The 14,982-nt window shown below is 44.5% G+C and overlaps 1 protein-coding gene across 4 annotated transcripts in view; it reads left to right on the top strand.

The window, feature by feature from the left end:
* COL15A1 (collagen type XV alpha 1 chain) overlaps positions 1-14,982 on the top strand; it is a 138,198-nt gene that overhangs the window by 1,014 nt on the left and 122,202 nt on the right. The gene's annotated exons all lie outside the window — the stretch shown is intronic.

Genomic DNA, 14,982 nt, shown 5'->3' with positions numbered 1-14,982 from the left:
ATGGGGCAGGTTGTCATCCTAATAAATAAATAAGGCTAGGCAGACAGAATGTGCCCTGCATTTGCTCCCTAATCACCTTTTTAAAATTGCTGTGCATACGACTTGGCCTTTCCCCTAGTTAGGGAAGCATATGGGGAGGAGGGAAGGTGATTTCTCTTCATCCTCACAATAGTCAAGGTAGCCTGGACAAAAAGAAAGAGAAACTGCCAGCTGTTTCATTGCTGATAAAAGATTTAAACCTGGCTCTCCCTATTCCCAGTCCACATTAAACTGCTCCCTGTCACTGGCTCTTTACAATTCTTATCCATTCTTGCAACAACTTTTAAAGTGAAGTCACTATTCCCATTTCACAGGCAGGGAACTGAGTCTTAGGGCAAGTCTGGGAAACCCATGGCCCTCCAGATGTGGGCTTCACCTCCCATCATCCTCCCTGCCCCTTGGCAGGGCGTTGGACTCCAGCAACATCTGGAGAACCACAGGATGGCCACCCTGACTAGCCCAAACCAAATTAGGTCACATTCAAGGTTTAATTAACCAGGTATTTCACAAAAGTAATTGACACAAGTTGTGTACTAATCAACTTTAGACATTTAGACCAGGCATCCCCAAACTGCGGCCCTCCAGATGTTTTGGCCTACAACTCCCATGATCCCTAGCTAACAGTACCAGTGGTCGGGGAAGATGGGAATTGTAGTCCAGAACATCTGGAGGGCCGAAGTTTGGGGATGTCTGATTTAGACTATAGGCTAAGGCTGCAAATGTGAATCATCTGTGGACTTGGGCCTTCTCAGGGAGGCAAGCATGGGTGTCCACAAAAATAATTCATGGAAGGCAACGGTCAATAACTTGTGGCTACAGATTGCTGACTTTTTGCAGTCTTTATATGGGGTTTTTTGTTGTTGTCCATTTTACAATAACAGGGCAAGACACTAGAAAGATATACAGTTTCAATCTCTCCATTGAACTCTAGGACTCTACACCTATACCTGCTAAGGCTGAATTTCACACCTTTTACACAGAAGCTGCTTTTGCTGTTCTAAATACCAGACATAAGGTCCAAAACCAGTCATACTCTTTTTTGGTTTAAGCTGGTCTGTCTATACCATAAATAAATAAATATATATATATATACAGTGGTACCTTGGTTCTGAAACTTAATCCGTTCCAGAAGTCCGTTCCAAAACCAAAGCATTCCAAAATCAAGGCGCGCTTTCCCATAGAAAGTAATGCAAAATGGATTAATCCATTCCAAACTTTTAAAAACAACCCCTAAAACAGCAATTGAACTTGAATTTTAACGAGACCATTGATCCATAAAATGAAAGCAATAAACAATGTATTGCAGTCACACAATCAATCAATCAATCAATCAGTAGCTGAACTGGGTTCCACACAGTCATAAAAAAGAGCCGCAAAAACAAAATGCAAAATAAATAGCAAAAACAGACAGACCTCAGTGTAACACTCAAAACAGAAGTGTGGCACGCAAAACAGAGCATGTTCGGCTTCCGAAAAAAAGGTTGCAAACCGGAACACTTCCGGGGTTGCAGTGTTTGGGTTCCAAATTGTTTGAGTACCAAGGCATTTGAGAACCAAGGTATCACTGTGGTGCAAAGTGGATCATTCATTGAAAAAATGGGCCCTGGCCAAAATGGTCAGTAACTTCTATATGGACTTTTTAAATGGACACTCAACAAACACAAGTCAGGGTTGGGGTTGGGTGTGTGTGTGAACCAAACAAACCTAAGTCAGACCAACTATCTTCACTCATTATTCAACTTCACTCATGTCTTCATAATATAATAATAATATTTTAAAAATTTATATCCCGCCCACCTGGCTGGGTTTCCCCAGCCTCACTTGGCAGCTTACAACATATATAAAAACACAACAAAACATCAAACATTAAAAAACTAAATATCCTATACAAGCAACAAACAAACCAATAAATCAATAGAAACCAATAATAATAATAACCACCACAACAAATAACAATAACAAACAGTTTACATTTACAGTGGTACCTCTACTTACAAATAACTCTACTTACGAATTTTTCTACTTACGAATGGAGCTCCGTCCGCCATCTTGGATGCAGTTTAGATAGGATTTTTTCTACTTACGAATTTTTAGATAGGGTTGCTTCGACTTACGATTTTTTTCTCCCAATGCATTCCTATGGGATTCGACTTACAATTTTTTTTGACTTACAAATGTGTGTTCGGAACACATTAAATTCGTAAGTAGAGGTACCACTGTATACCCAAATTAAAATAACCGCCAACCCCAGCTAAACATTTAACCAACACCAACCTGACAAAAATGAAATAGAGGAACCAAAATTAGAACCAAATTTTAAAACTTTTTAGCCAGTTGCCGCAACCCAAGAGTTATTCCAGCAATGTCCCTCCAGCCTCCCAGGAGCCTCTTGAGCTGTTCAAGGTGAGCCTGGGTCCCACCCCCTAGGCCAGGTGGAAATGGGCCTTGCAGCAGGGAGTGGTCTTCCTTCCAGCAGTAGTCTTCATCCTCCACAAAGTGTTAAAGGATTATTCAGATGTGCATGTTGTGACTGGGAGGGAAAGTACTAAAAGGATGACCATTTTAATAGCAGGTTCCAATAGTTCAGTAAGGTTCATGTTGTAAATCTTACATGATGCTGGGGGTATTATTTTTTTTTTTTTGGTATGCCGTATCTCTTTGCTCACAGCTCATACTAAACTGATTCATCCACGAAGTTTTCAGATTTGAAAAGTACCTGAATGGAGCTGACAGGTGCTTGAAAGCATTTTTTTTCAGTGTGGTCCATCTTAGATGGATGGTAGTCTCAACAAACTGTAAGCAGGTTGGTTTTTATATTCAGTGAGGTAATAAGTACATCCAGGTAGGGACTGTAGATGGACCTCTGGTTGAACTCCTTTGTGGATTGGTTGTTATGATTGCCATGGTATTTCTGTTGTACGGTTTCTCTACATGCTTTAAGTTCTACATCCCCTTCATCTACCAGTTTCTTACACTTCTCTGTTATTGCGCTAAAGGTCTCCCCACTCGTTTCCCTGTGTGGTTCCATAATTCCTAGGAACTCTTGTTCATGTGCTTTCTTTTTCATTACATCTAACTTTACAGATATGGTACGTGGGTGGCACTGTGGTGTAAACCACTTAGCCTTGGGCTTGCCGATCGGAAGGTTGGCAGTTTGAATCCCCGCGACAGGATGAGCTCCCGTTGTTCGGTCCCAGCTCCTGCCAACCTAGCAGTTTGAAAGCACGTCGAAGTGCAAGTAGATAAATAGGGATCGCTCTGGCGGGAAGGTTAACGGCGTTTCTGTGCGCTGCTCTGGTTCGGCAGAAGCGGCTTAGTCATGCTGGCCACATGACCTGGAAAAACTGTCTGCGGACAAACGTAGGCTCCCTCGGCCAGTAAAGCGAGATGAGCGCCTCAACTCCAGAGCCATTCATGACTGGACTTAACTGTCAGGGGTCCTTTAACTTTAACTTTACAGATGGCAGAGCTTGTGACTGGCTGTAGCATCAAACATTTGCTTACAACCACAAGACTAATACTAAACATTAATGTCCGCAATGAACACAACAACTGGTACAAAAAATGTCTCGGTTTTGCTTGATCTTGCTAATTGTTTGAGTTGCAAGATAATGTTTGTGCAATTTTCTGCAAAAAGATGGATACTCTTGTATTTTTTAGTCCACCAAGCTTCACATAGCATTGGTATGTTGGGTAACAGATGTCATCTTTAGATACGCTTGCAGGGGGAAAACATATTTTAATTGTGCCAATTCTATTATGCACACCACTTGCACTGTTCAGATAATTTACAGGGAGAATAAGTCTATGGAATAAGCAATGGACAAAGGTGCTTTTAGAGTAGATTGCCCTGATTTGGGCTTGAACATCACTTCCTTTTCCTGCCATGGTCATGGTCATATCCTTGTCATGCTCTGGCTTTTACCCCAACCTGCTGTAGAACAAAATTAGAATCCCATTGACCAGTTGGTGGAGACACCCTATAGGGCATAGGTAGGCAAACTAAGGCCCGGGGGCCAGATCCGGTCCAATTGCCTTCTAAGTCCGGCCCACAGACAGCCTGGGAATCAGCATGTTTTTACTTGAGTAGAATGTGTCCTTTTATTTAAAATGCATCTCTGGGCTATTTATGGGACATAGGAATTCGTTCATCCCCCCCAAAAAAATATATAGTCCTGCCCCCCACAAGGTCTGAGGGACAGTGGACTGCCCCTGCTGAAACAGTTTGCTGACCCCTGCTATACAGCATGCCATAAACACTGGGAATTAAAATCGTTCAAATGCCTCAGAAAAAGAACGTGCTGTGTGCCCAGGGTAATGCAACATTCATTTTGTTTTGAATCCATGGAACAGCATTGTATAGACGAATGTTCTTACTCTACACCCTTCCTAAAAGTCTGTATCTGCTCCCAATATTCTACAGCCTATTTTTAAAACAGCTGAGAATATAAGAGTTTATTTTCTTTTGTCAGCCAAACCATGGGATTAGTCACTCCTGTATAAATTCTATTTCACATAGTTCATTTTTTCCAGGTGACAACCTTGCTAATTCTGTATTTATTGAAGTGGATGAGTGATGGATAGGGTGTGGTTCTTTGGTTTCCTTGAGCCAGGAGTTGCAGGCCCAAGAGAAAGTGTTTTGTGAAGGACAATCTTTTACCTTGTCAGCTACATCATAACAGAGATGGCCTCCCTGGCAGCTGAATGTTTCAATGCATGTTGCATGCCAGAGAAAAGGCACACTGCTGCAAAAGAGGAGTACAAATATGAAGCATGAAACAAATGATTCCTTGTGATGGGCTGTAGTTGAATATTTTATATGGGACTAGATTGGGTCACTTACATGGGAAGCATAAAGAATTGATCAAAGAACTGATTTGCTGGATCAGACCTAGGGTTCATCTAGTCCATTATTTTGGTGCAAGCAAGAGCCAGAGCCAGAAGTTTCTGGAAACAGAACATGGAATCATTTGCCATCCCCTTCTGCATGTCCATCACCAAGTGGTGCTCGGAGAGGTACATGGCCTGTTATAATGTAAGGTCCATTTAGCTGCTATGACCAGTTGTCAGAGATTCACCTCTTCTCCACATTGCCCTCAAGGGGCAAAAACAAACAAAACAAAACATTTAGGCGTTGAACTTCTACATATGCAGTTCTTCCTAATAAACATTTTCTTAGCATCTTCTAGGTTTTCACCTTTTTGGCCATCTTGCCACCTCAGCAAGACAGATTCAGAAAAATAGAAATGTTAATTATATGTTCTTTTTAAGGTAAAGGGGCCCCTGACCATCAGGTCCAGTCGTGTCCGACTCTGGGGTTGCGGCGGTCATCTCGTTCTATAAACCGAAGGAGCCGGCGTTTGTCCGCAGACAGCTTCCGGGTCATGTGGCCAGCATGACAAAGCTGCTTCTGGCAAACCAGAGCAGCGCACGGAAACGCTGTTTACCTTCCCGCCGGAGCGGTCCCTATTTATCTACTTGCACTTTGATGTGCTTTCAAACTGCTAGGTGGGCAGGAGCTGGGACCGAGCAACGGGAGCTCACCCCGTCGCAGGGATTCTAACCGCCGACCTTCTGATCAGCAAGCCCTAGACTCTGTGGTTTAACCCACAGCGCCACCTGGGTCCCTTATGTTCTTTTTATTATTTTTATGTTGTTGCATTTTTATTCATCATCAATACTTTTGTTAAACGTGTTTTGCTGTGAGTTTCTGGAAACTGCCTCTCAATAGAGATAGCCTGGCCTGCTTAATTGCACACCCAAAATAGGATTGGAACATAGTAGTTAAGAGAATCAGGTGAGGTGAACCCCACTTAAGCTGTGAACTCAGTGGATGGCCTTGGGCATGCAGGAGTCTCTCATTCCCACTTTTGAAACAGAGGCACTCTCATGTTGGCCTTCTTTATGGTGTTGCTGTAAGGGTTATTGAGATAATAAATACAAAATGGTTTGATGTGTAGGGGGGTTAATAAAGAGCTCTTGGCTGGAAAGGAGACAAAACTTGGGTGGTTATTGGCTCAGAAGAACTCTACCCATCCTGAGGATGCCTAAGTGGGGGGAAATAGTGGGGTGGAGTTGGTTATGATGGTTTCTTACACTTCGGCTCAACCAATAGTTCTGTGTTGGTTTTGGCAATGAGGATAACTTGTGAGAGCCATACAGTAAAACAGTTGCAAGGTTCTGCTAGGTGCTAAGGAGCGATAGCTAAGGATGTTGTCTGTGGAAGGTTGAGCATCAAAATAAAAATAACTTGTAGAGGCTTCAGTACCACATACTTTCAAGCAACTGGATAAGTTAAACCACCAAAATGCTGTCCTCCTCTTGGGCAGCTGATGGTAGGAAAACATCTTACCTTTTAAAGTCTAGCTTGAATTAATGAATTAAACATGTAATCATGGCTAATAACTAACATTATTTAGTGAGGCACACGGAAAACTGTAAAGTGAGATGAGCACTGCAACCCAAGAGTCATCTGTGACTGTCAGGGGTCCTTTACCTTTTTATGGAAGCAGATCTAAATACACCTTTTCAAACTGATTTCCCCTTTCCTCCTCTCTTGCTTGCCTTAATTACTGTGGGATAATTAGCTGCTCATAACCAACATGCTTAAGTCTAATTACTGCATGAAAGGATTAAGACCATAGAGTAAACTGCCTGCCAGGCTTAGCTCACCTTGGGAGCAACTAGGTAATGAAGTCTTTGTTCCCCTTTAGTCCCCCTGAGTTCAGTGTGTGAAGAGGTTAAGCTTAGCCGCATGGCTCTAACAAGCCACTCTTTGAGTGCCTGTACCAATGATTTAGGAACTTTCAGCACTGTGACTAAGTCAAGTTTTACTGCCTTTGCAACTTTTTCTGAATGCTATATGGAAAACACATGAATCTGACCTTTGGAGAGTTTGTAAGTAATCCATTTTAAAATTTACTTTAAAAAGGTGTTCTTTCTTTATGTTAGGGGTAGAGGGAAATTTTGGAAGGAACATGGTCTATTTTAAAGGTCTAAAAGCCTTTATTTCCATGTTTTACTTTGTTGCACATTTTGTGCTTTAAATCTCTGCTGGGGTTCTTTCACCAAAGAGTACTGTACTTGCCTCAAACTTGGATCCTGGCATCCATAAATTCTCCTTTTTATACTTATATTTTCCCTTGCCACCAGCATTTACCATGTTCTAAACCTCCTTTCTGAAGCCGCCTTCTTCCTTGCTCTCTTCTTCTCGACCTGCTCCAGTCTTCCTTTCCTATCTCTGCCCCTTCTTTTTTGTCTTCAGCTACTTTTGTACGGCTTCTTGCTTCACCTGCCCCCTCCCTAAATGCTCCCTTTTTGTTCCATCCCTCCTCCCACTTCTTCCACCCAGGCCCTGATCCTCAGCCTATATACCAGTCTGCTCTCTTCCATCAGCAACCTTGAGTCTGGCCTTCCTCAGCATCTCTGGCGTTCTGTCTGTCTGTGACATCACTGCTGCTTTGACTTTATGACATCAGCATTGCTCAACCTGTCGGTTGAGAGGCTTCATGGCTGTTGCAAAATCCCCCAGAGCATTACAGAGTAGCTAACCTTCACCAAGTCTAAAATAAGTTAATTTTCAACCTATGTGAAAACGTTTTGGTGAAACAGCAAGCACCTCTTTACAGACTACCAGGCCTTCTCAGTCAGATGCTGCTGCAGCTCACCAGTTGCCAAAGGAATGGATCCAGACCAATAAGAGGCAATGTGCACAGTCTTTGACATGTTCCACGTTCAGGCTCTGGGAAAACAGGAGGACTTCCGGAGATGAATCCTTGAATGCTGGAGCAGTTCCTCCGTTCTCCCTCAGAGCCATTCCTTCTATCCTCAGTGGCTGTGCCCCACTTCCAACACAGTTAAGGAGCCATTGGAGGTCAAGTTTTATTAGGTCTTCCCAAAAGCGGGTTCTCCTCACTGTAACGTAGTGGCTAGGGCTTTAACTGAGGAGCACAGATGAAACCCACAGGTACCGAAGGAGATCACCGTTTTTCATTTGAAAATAAGTTCTACATATCTTTAATACAGGAGCAGCTATCTCAGTCTTTCATTAGGATTTGGGTGAGGGAGAATAGGTTAAAAGGGCAATTGGGCAGGATAGTCCAATTGCCCTATTGGTAGAGAATGCCTACCCTGGATCCTGTACTCCTTTTAAGAAGCAGGCAGAGTCATTGGAAAGTGACAAACTTGTGACAAAGTACCTCACCAAAGACTTCTGACAAAATAAAAAAATTCCTTCAGTAGCACCTTAAAGACCAACTAAGTTTTTATTTTGGTATGAGCTTTCGTGTGCATGCACACTTCATCAGATACACTGAAACAGAATCCACCAGACCTTTATGTATATTCGGAGGGTGGGGGTGATGGGAATGGGTGATGGGCTCATAGGAGTGGTAAACCTGTTGATGACTGTTAACGACTGTTAATGACTGCAATTGGTCTTGCGGGGGGAGGGGAAGCAAGGGTTGAGGTGCTAAGGAAAGCTTGATCATGTATAATGAGATAAGAATCCTATGTCTCTGTTCATTCCAGGTGGCTCCATGGTTTTAAGCTTGCTAATGAGTTGCAATTCAGCAACTTCTCTTTCCAGTCTGTTTCTGAAATTTTTCTGTAATAAAACAGCTGCTTTGAGATCTTGTATAGAATGTCCTGGGAGATTGAAGTGTTCTCCTACTGGTTTCTCTGTCTTGTGGTTCCTGATGTCAGATTTGTGTCCATTTATCCTTTGGCGTAGGGTTCGGCCTGTTTGTCCATTATAGAGAGCTGAAGGGCACTGTTGGTATTTGATGGCATACACAAAGACTTCTGAGTAAGCTTAGCCATCAAGGAATAAGAGGAGAGGTCCTCTTGTGGATCAGGAATTGGTTGCAGGAAGCAAAGAGTAGGATTAAATAGACAGTTCTCCAAATAGAGATAAATGGAATCTCCCAAGGATCAGTATTGGGACATGTGCTGTTTAACTTGTTCATAAACTATCCAGAGTTAGGAGTGAGCAGTGAGGTGGCAAAGTTTGTTGATGATACCAATTTTTTCAGGATTGTTAAAACAAAAATAGACCGCAAAGAGCTCCAAAAGCAAGGACCTCTCAGAACTGAGTGAATTGGCAGTAAAATAGCAAATGTTTTATGTGGGGCTGCCTTCAAAGATGCCTTGAAAGATTCACTTGGTACAGAGTGTTGCTATGAGCATTTTGACAGATCTTGGAAGGCACAAGCATATTCCAAAGCGTATTCTTTGTTTCCTTTTCAGAAAGGATGGAAGGTTTTTTTAAGTTTGCCTTTTGGTTAAATCTTTCTCGGGCAGCTGATTATTGGATTTAGCTCATATTGGTTTTTATGTGCATTTATTTATTGTATTTTTATTATTTACTTGTAAACCACTCTGAGCATAGCAAAATATAAATATTTTGATAAATGAACACACTGCCTTCTTTGACTATCAGTACCTCTGCTGTGGTCTAACCACTGAGCCTAGGGCTTGCTGATCAGAAGGTTGGCGGTTCGAATCCCCGCAATGGGGTGAGCTCCTGTTGTTCGGTCCCTGCTCCGCCAACCTAGCAGTTTGAAAGCATGTCAAAGTGCAAGTAGATAAATAGGTACCGCTCCAGTGGGAAGGTAAACGGCGTTTCCGTGCGCTGCTCTGGTTCGCCAGAAGCGGCTGCACTGGTTCGCCAGAAGCGGCTTTGTCATGCTGGCCACATGACCCGGGAGCTGTACTCCGGCTCCCTCGGTCAATAATGCAAGATGACCACCGCAACCCCAGAGTCATCCACGACTGGACTTAACGGTAAGGGGTCCCGTATTTAAGGACTTCTTCCATTTCTGACCACTGATCATGCTGGCTGGAGCTGGTGGCAGTTGGAAGTCCAGCATCACCTGGAGGATTCAGGCTTCCTACCTGCGCCTCGGATAGACTGAGGCCAGGATAGTTTGCCTTGATTCTGCTCATTGCTGAAGCAATCATTGAGGACCCTGCTCTGTGTGCTTCCATCAACAGAACTACTGTACATTAAATACTTCTTTGGCACCAAAATTGTACTGCTCTCTTGAAAGAGGCCCTCCAGGCCAGGGGTCCCCAGACTTACCGGGCTTCGGGCCGGAGGGTAGGGGAGTGCGCGCGCAGCGGGCCGGAGGGCGGGGGAGTGCGCGCCCGTGCGCATGCGCACACGCACACGGTCGGAAAAAAATCGTCGAAAATCGCTTGTGCGCATGCGTATGGGCCTCCCCCGACCCGGAAGTGCATCGGAAATGACCTCTTCTGGGTCGGGAGAGGCCCATACGCATGCGCACAAAGGATTTTCGGCGATTTTTCAGCCAAGGACGTCGCGGGCCGGATTGGGAGGCCAATTGTGCCGCATCCGGCCCGGGGGCCGCAGTTTGGGGACCCCTGCTCCAGGCTCTACTTCTGGTTGCCCTTCAGGGGGTCAGTGAAAACATGTTTTCTTCCAGTGCTCTTTTCGGATGTCTTTTAATTGCCGTCTTTAAAATATCAATTTATAAAATGTAAGCACAACAGTAAGTTTAAAACAATATATAAAGCCTAAAAGCATAAAGTGTATGTAGAGTGATAGCTTCATTATATTGAATGAAATTCAAATAATACAAAATAAGGGCCATTTCCTTGGTCTATCTGATATAATCATAACATTATGGTTATTCAGAAGGTTGATATTATCTGTTAAGGGTGGGATTTATTTGATGAAGGTGAATTCATAATGGGTTTTTAAAAAATATACAATTGTATATTTTGAATCTTATATTGAATCTTATCATTCTGTTTATAAATGAAGCCCACTTTTTAATTGTATTTTGTGTTTTGATTAGTGCTGAAATAGTAAGTAAACTTGTAAGATGTGCGGTTTCCCATAGCTTAAAATAAAACAAAACAGAGAACATAAATTTGGACAGATCTATTACTTGGCCTCACAGTCAAATCTGATTACAGGTAGGTAGCCGTGTTGGTCTGAGTCGAAGCAAAATTAAAAAATTCCTTCAGTAGCACCTTAAAGACCAACTAAGTTTTTATTTTGGTATGAGCTTTCGTGTGTGTGCACACTTCAAATCTGAAACATTGTACTGTGAACATGAGTAAATGGGAAAGACAGTTTTTTTGGCCTCCTGGATCCCATGATGAATAATCTCCATTAAATAAACCAGCTCCCCAAGTAAATCAAGTACATGCTGTTACGGAAAATATGGGGGCGGGGCACATCTTCAAAGTTGTTAAATGTTACAAATATTATGCCTGAATGTATCCTTTCAACTTGACAGCCCCGGGAAGATACCTAGCTTTAGAAATCATATAAAATCAAACCCTTTGCCAAGTTCCTCCATTCCAACGCCATTTTGCCCTTGGAAAAAGGACTCTTCCCTGCCCACCTCCCATCAGGACATGTACACCCACCCCAGCCAGGGAAGTGCCCAGGGGTGACAATTGCTGAGCAGTTAGTTTCCAAAAGCCCAGCACCGGACTTGCTCCAGGCTATGGATGTCCTCTGGTGGTGGATACTTGAGAGGTGCTTGGACATGTTTTGCCTATGCTAATCTTGTTCCAAAAAGGGACACGGGTGGCGCTGTGGTCTAAACCACAGAGCCTAGGGCTTGCCGATCAGAAGGTCGGCAGTTCGAATCCTTGCCCTGCTCCTGCCCACCTAGCAGTTTGAAAGCACGTCTAAGTGCAAGTAGATAAATAGTAGGTACTGCTCTGGCAGGGAGGTAAACGGTGTTTCTGTGCGCTGCTCTGGTTTTGCCAGAAGCGGCTTAGTCATGCTAGCCACATGACCCAGAAGCTGTCTGTGGACAAAGGTCAGCTCCCTCGGCCAGTAGAGCGAGATGAGCGCTGCAACCCCAGAGTCGTCTGCGACTGGACTTAACGGTCAGGGGTCCCTTTAGCTTTACCTTTTAATCTTGTACCAAGGACCTGTCTGGACATGTTTTCCAAGGTTGAACTAATGTAACCCCTCTCTACCCCTCCCCTTTTGTGACATGTCAGTGATGTATAAATGATGCTGTACAAACTGTATTCTGCGATATTGTGGGAAGTTTTAAAAGTCAGTGTCGCCCTATGCTCTGGGTTCACTTACTGCTGTTTGAAACTGTTGCACAACAATAAAGGACCTAATTCTACTGACTGCTGTTTTGTTCCAAATTACTTGGCTAGAATTTCCTTCTTTTACTGACCTCATGGACCCACAGGAGACTTGTACCCTGACGAACTGGGCTGTTGAGTAGTCTCTCAACCCAGAGTTTTCTTTAACAATGCTAAACAGTCACCCTTGCAAAGCTAATACACTTCCACAGCTCAGAATAAAAGACGGTTAAGTATTAATTTGTAGGATGTGCCACTCCATAAGCTGAATCCTTTTTTCTTCAAAGACCTTAAATCCTTTCCCATTAACATCTGTGCTGTATTATTAGCAAACCTATGCAGCCTGCTGTAAATAAAGTGCTCGGCAACAGTCTTGGAGGGTAAATATTTGCCTTTTCTAAGCGCACACGCAGCAGTGGTCAGTAGAGTGTTGACTTAAACTTTGCACTGCTGAGGCCGGCGCTCAAAGGGAAGAATCCAGAATGGCATTAGAATAGTCTCTGCCCTAAGAGTTCCTCAAAGCTATTTTGTTCTCCCCATCCCCACAGAACGCTCTGACCACTCACCCACCTGCTCTTCCAGACCCCCTTTCTTCTCCCAGCCGGATCTCAGCTTGCTCTGCCAATTGCACATTATCTTTATAGGCCCATTCCTTCGGTTATCTGACAGAAGCAGCAGTTGCTCCAAAGGGAGCCCGCGTCTCTGCGCCTTGACATCCGTTGGTCACCTTCATGGAATTCTGTGGGTGAGCAGCAGATTGATTGCGGAGCTGTTTTATTTATTGTTTTGCCTCAAAGTGCCAATGCAGTGGGTGTAAATAAGAATGCACTCAGGCAGTCACATTTTCTGAATGTGAACAGGCACCCATCCATAAATATGTTGAAGCAGATGGGGAAAGGAAGGGCCCAGTAACTCCGGTTCTGCTCCAAGAAAGTAAACAATGAGTACAATTATGTTTTGACGCTAAAAAGCATTTAATTCCGCCTGCCTTTCCGTATAGAATATTGTACTTGTGCCCAGCCATCCACATTAAAACAAGGGCCTTTGTATCTTTGCAGAAACATCTTCAAGGCTGTTCCCAGCTGTGCTGGCTGCTTTTTCTTGTACAGCCTGTCCTGGTTTTATAGCCGTTAAAATGCTTTCCCTTAATCAAAGGAGAGCCAATTATCTTGGGGGGGGGGAAGGGTCCAAGTGTAATCTGCATCGGGGGTAACGGAGGGTTTCTGATAACACCTGTGGAACAAATTGAGTAAAGCAGACTTACCGTATTACATACTGTTTTCAAAATCGATTATGTTTTCGTGCTGGCCTTTGTGTAGCAATGCTTGAAGCACACAAACAAAATGTATTTGCTAAGTTCCTCAGCTGAACTGCAAATGACTCTTGGGACCTTTTTGGAAGCTTGTCCAAGGGAAATATTTTAAAGGCAATGTGTGCATATGTGTACAGTATTAAAAATGCTATCTCAGTTGAGAACTATATCTGCCAGGAGGAGAAAAGCGTAACACAAATAATTTAAAAGATCTGACCTGGAGTGTTATTTCAGTAGTCTCCATGGATTTGGTGGGTGCACTGTATGAGTGGGAAAACCACTTCCGCGCCTGCGACGGAGGTGGTGTTGTGGGCAGGCCCGACCGAACTCTCGCGATGGGGGCTGAGAGCTCAGCCCTTTCACGATTGGCCGTTCCCGCCTCCATCAGCCCCAGGCCGACCAATGAGGTCGGCCGGGGGGCGGGGCTGGTCTCCTTTTAAACAGCCCGGAGGCGGAAACTCGGCCTCTTTGCCCCTGCTAGCCAAGATGGTTTTTTCGCCTACCCCGTAGCAATCTGTCACAACTTTTGGTTTGGCGGTTAGGCATTGGAAATTTGCATAAAAAGAAAGGGGACAGGTTACGTCATCATCTGCCCAGCAAATGGAGAAGTATTCCGTTAAAGGTTTCCAGGGGCGGAGCTTTGTCCTGAGCCTGCGGAGGTCAGGGCCATAAGGCACGCCCCAACGGTGGCCACAGGAGGAGGTCCGGTAGATGTACATCACTGGGCTCCTTTCTGGGGGTTAATTTTTCCCAGACTGCAACACACGGGTTGCATTCAGATATAGTCGGTTAGGTTCCAATGCCTAAGCCAATACCGCTCAACATCCGTAACCAATAAAGTTGTGGCCTTATTCGCCCACTTAAAATCTATCATTTGTGTCTTGTGTCTTATTTCTCACGGGGAGGGAGGGACATTGCCACACAACTGTATTCCAGGGAACTCTGGGGCCCGCGGATATCTTATTAGGGGCTCCTCGGGGAGAAGATCAGTAATGGCAGACAATTCCTTGCCCACTACTGCTGACCTTCCCCTGTAATTTGCAGCTGCAAGGGCACAGTGGGTGCATTCTACAGCGTGAGCTCTCCATTCATGCAGGCTGCGCCCATGTACCGGTACATGCTTCAGGATCATAAGCTGTAAGCTGGGGTCCCTTGCAGAGAAGAACATGTTGAAACGGTTCCATGAGGCTAGAACATTTGAAAATCATTTATCAGCAGTGCGGAGTATGCACCCCTCCCCAATATGCTGCTGGAGACCGGTTCTTATCATCCTTGACCACAGGCCATACTGACTGGAGCTGATAGAAGTTGACGTCACCTCACTCAGTGGCGGAGCTTCATGCTCTGGCACCGGGGGGGGGGGCAGAGAGGTGGCGGGGCTGGCACATGTCCTGGGGGCGTGGCACCCAGCGCAGGTGGGGGGGGCAGCCGTGATTGGCACCCCACCTGGATCGTGCTGCCGGAGACGGTGCACTCCCCCCGCACTCCTCTTCCTCCGCCAGTGACCTCACTCTAGAGAGGCTGTACAGGAGCTGGACCAGGGTCTG

The sequence above is a fragment of the Zootoca vivipara genome, chromosome 13 (genome assembly GCF_963506605.1).
Source record: "Zootoca vivipara chromosome 13, rZooViv1.1, whole genome shotgun sequence".
NCBI classification, from domain to species: Eukaryota; Metazoa; Chordata; class Lepidosauria; order Squamata; family Lacertidae; genus Zootoca; species Zootoca vivipara.
Note: the sequence above shows the minus strand (reverse complement) of the source record. Positions and strands in the feature narration are given on the sequence as shown.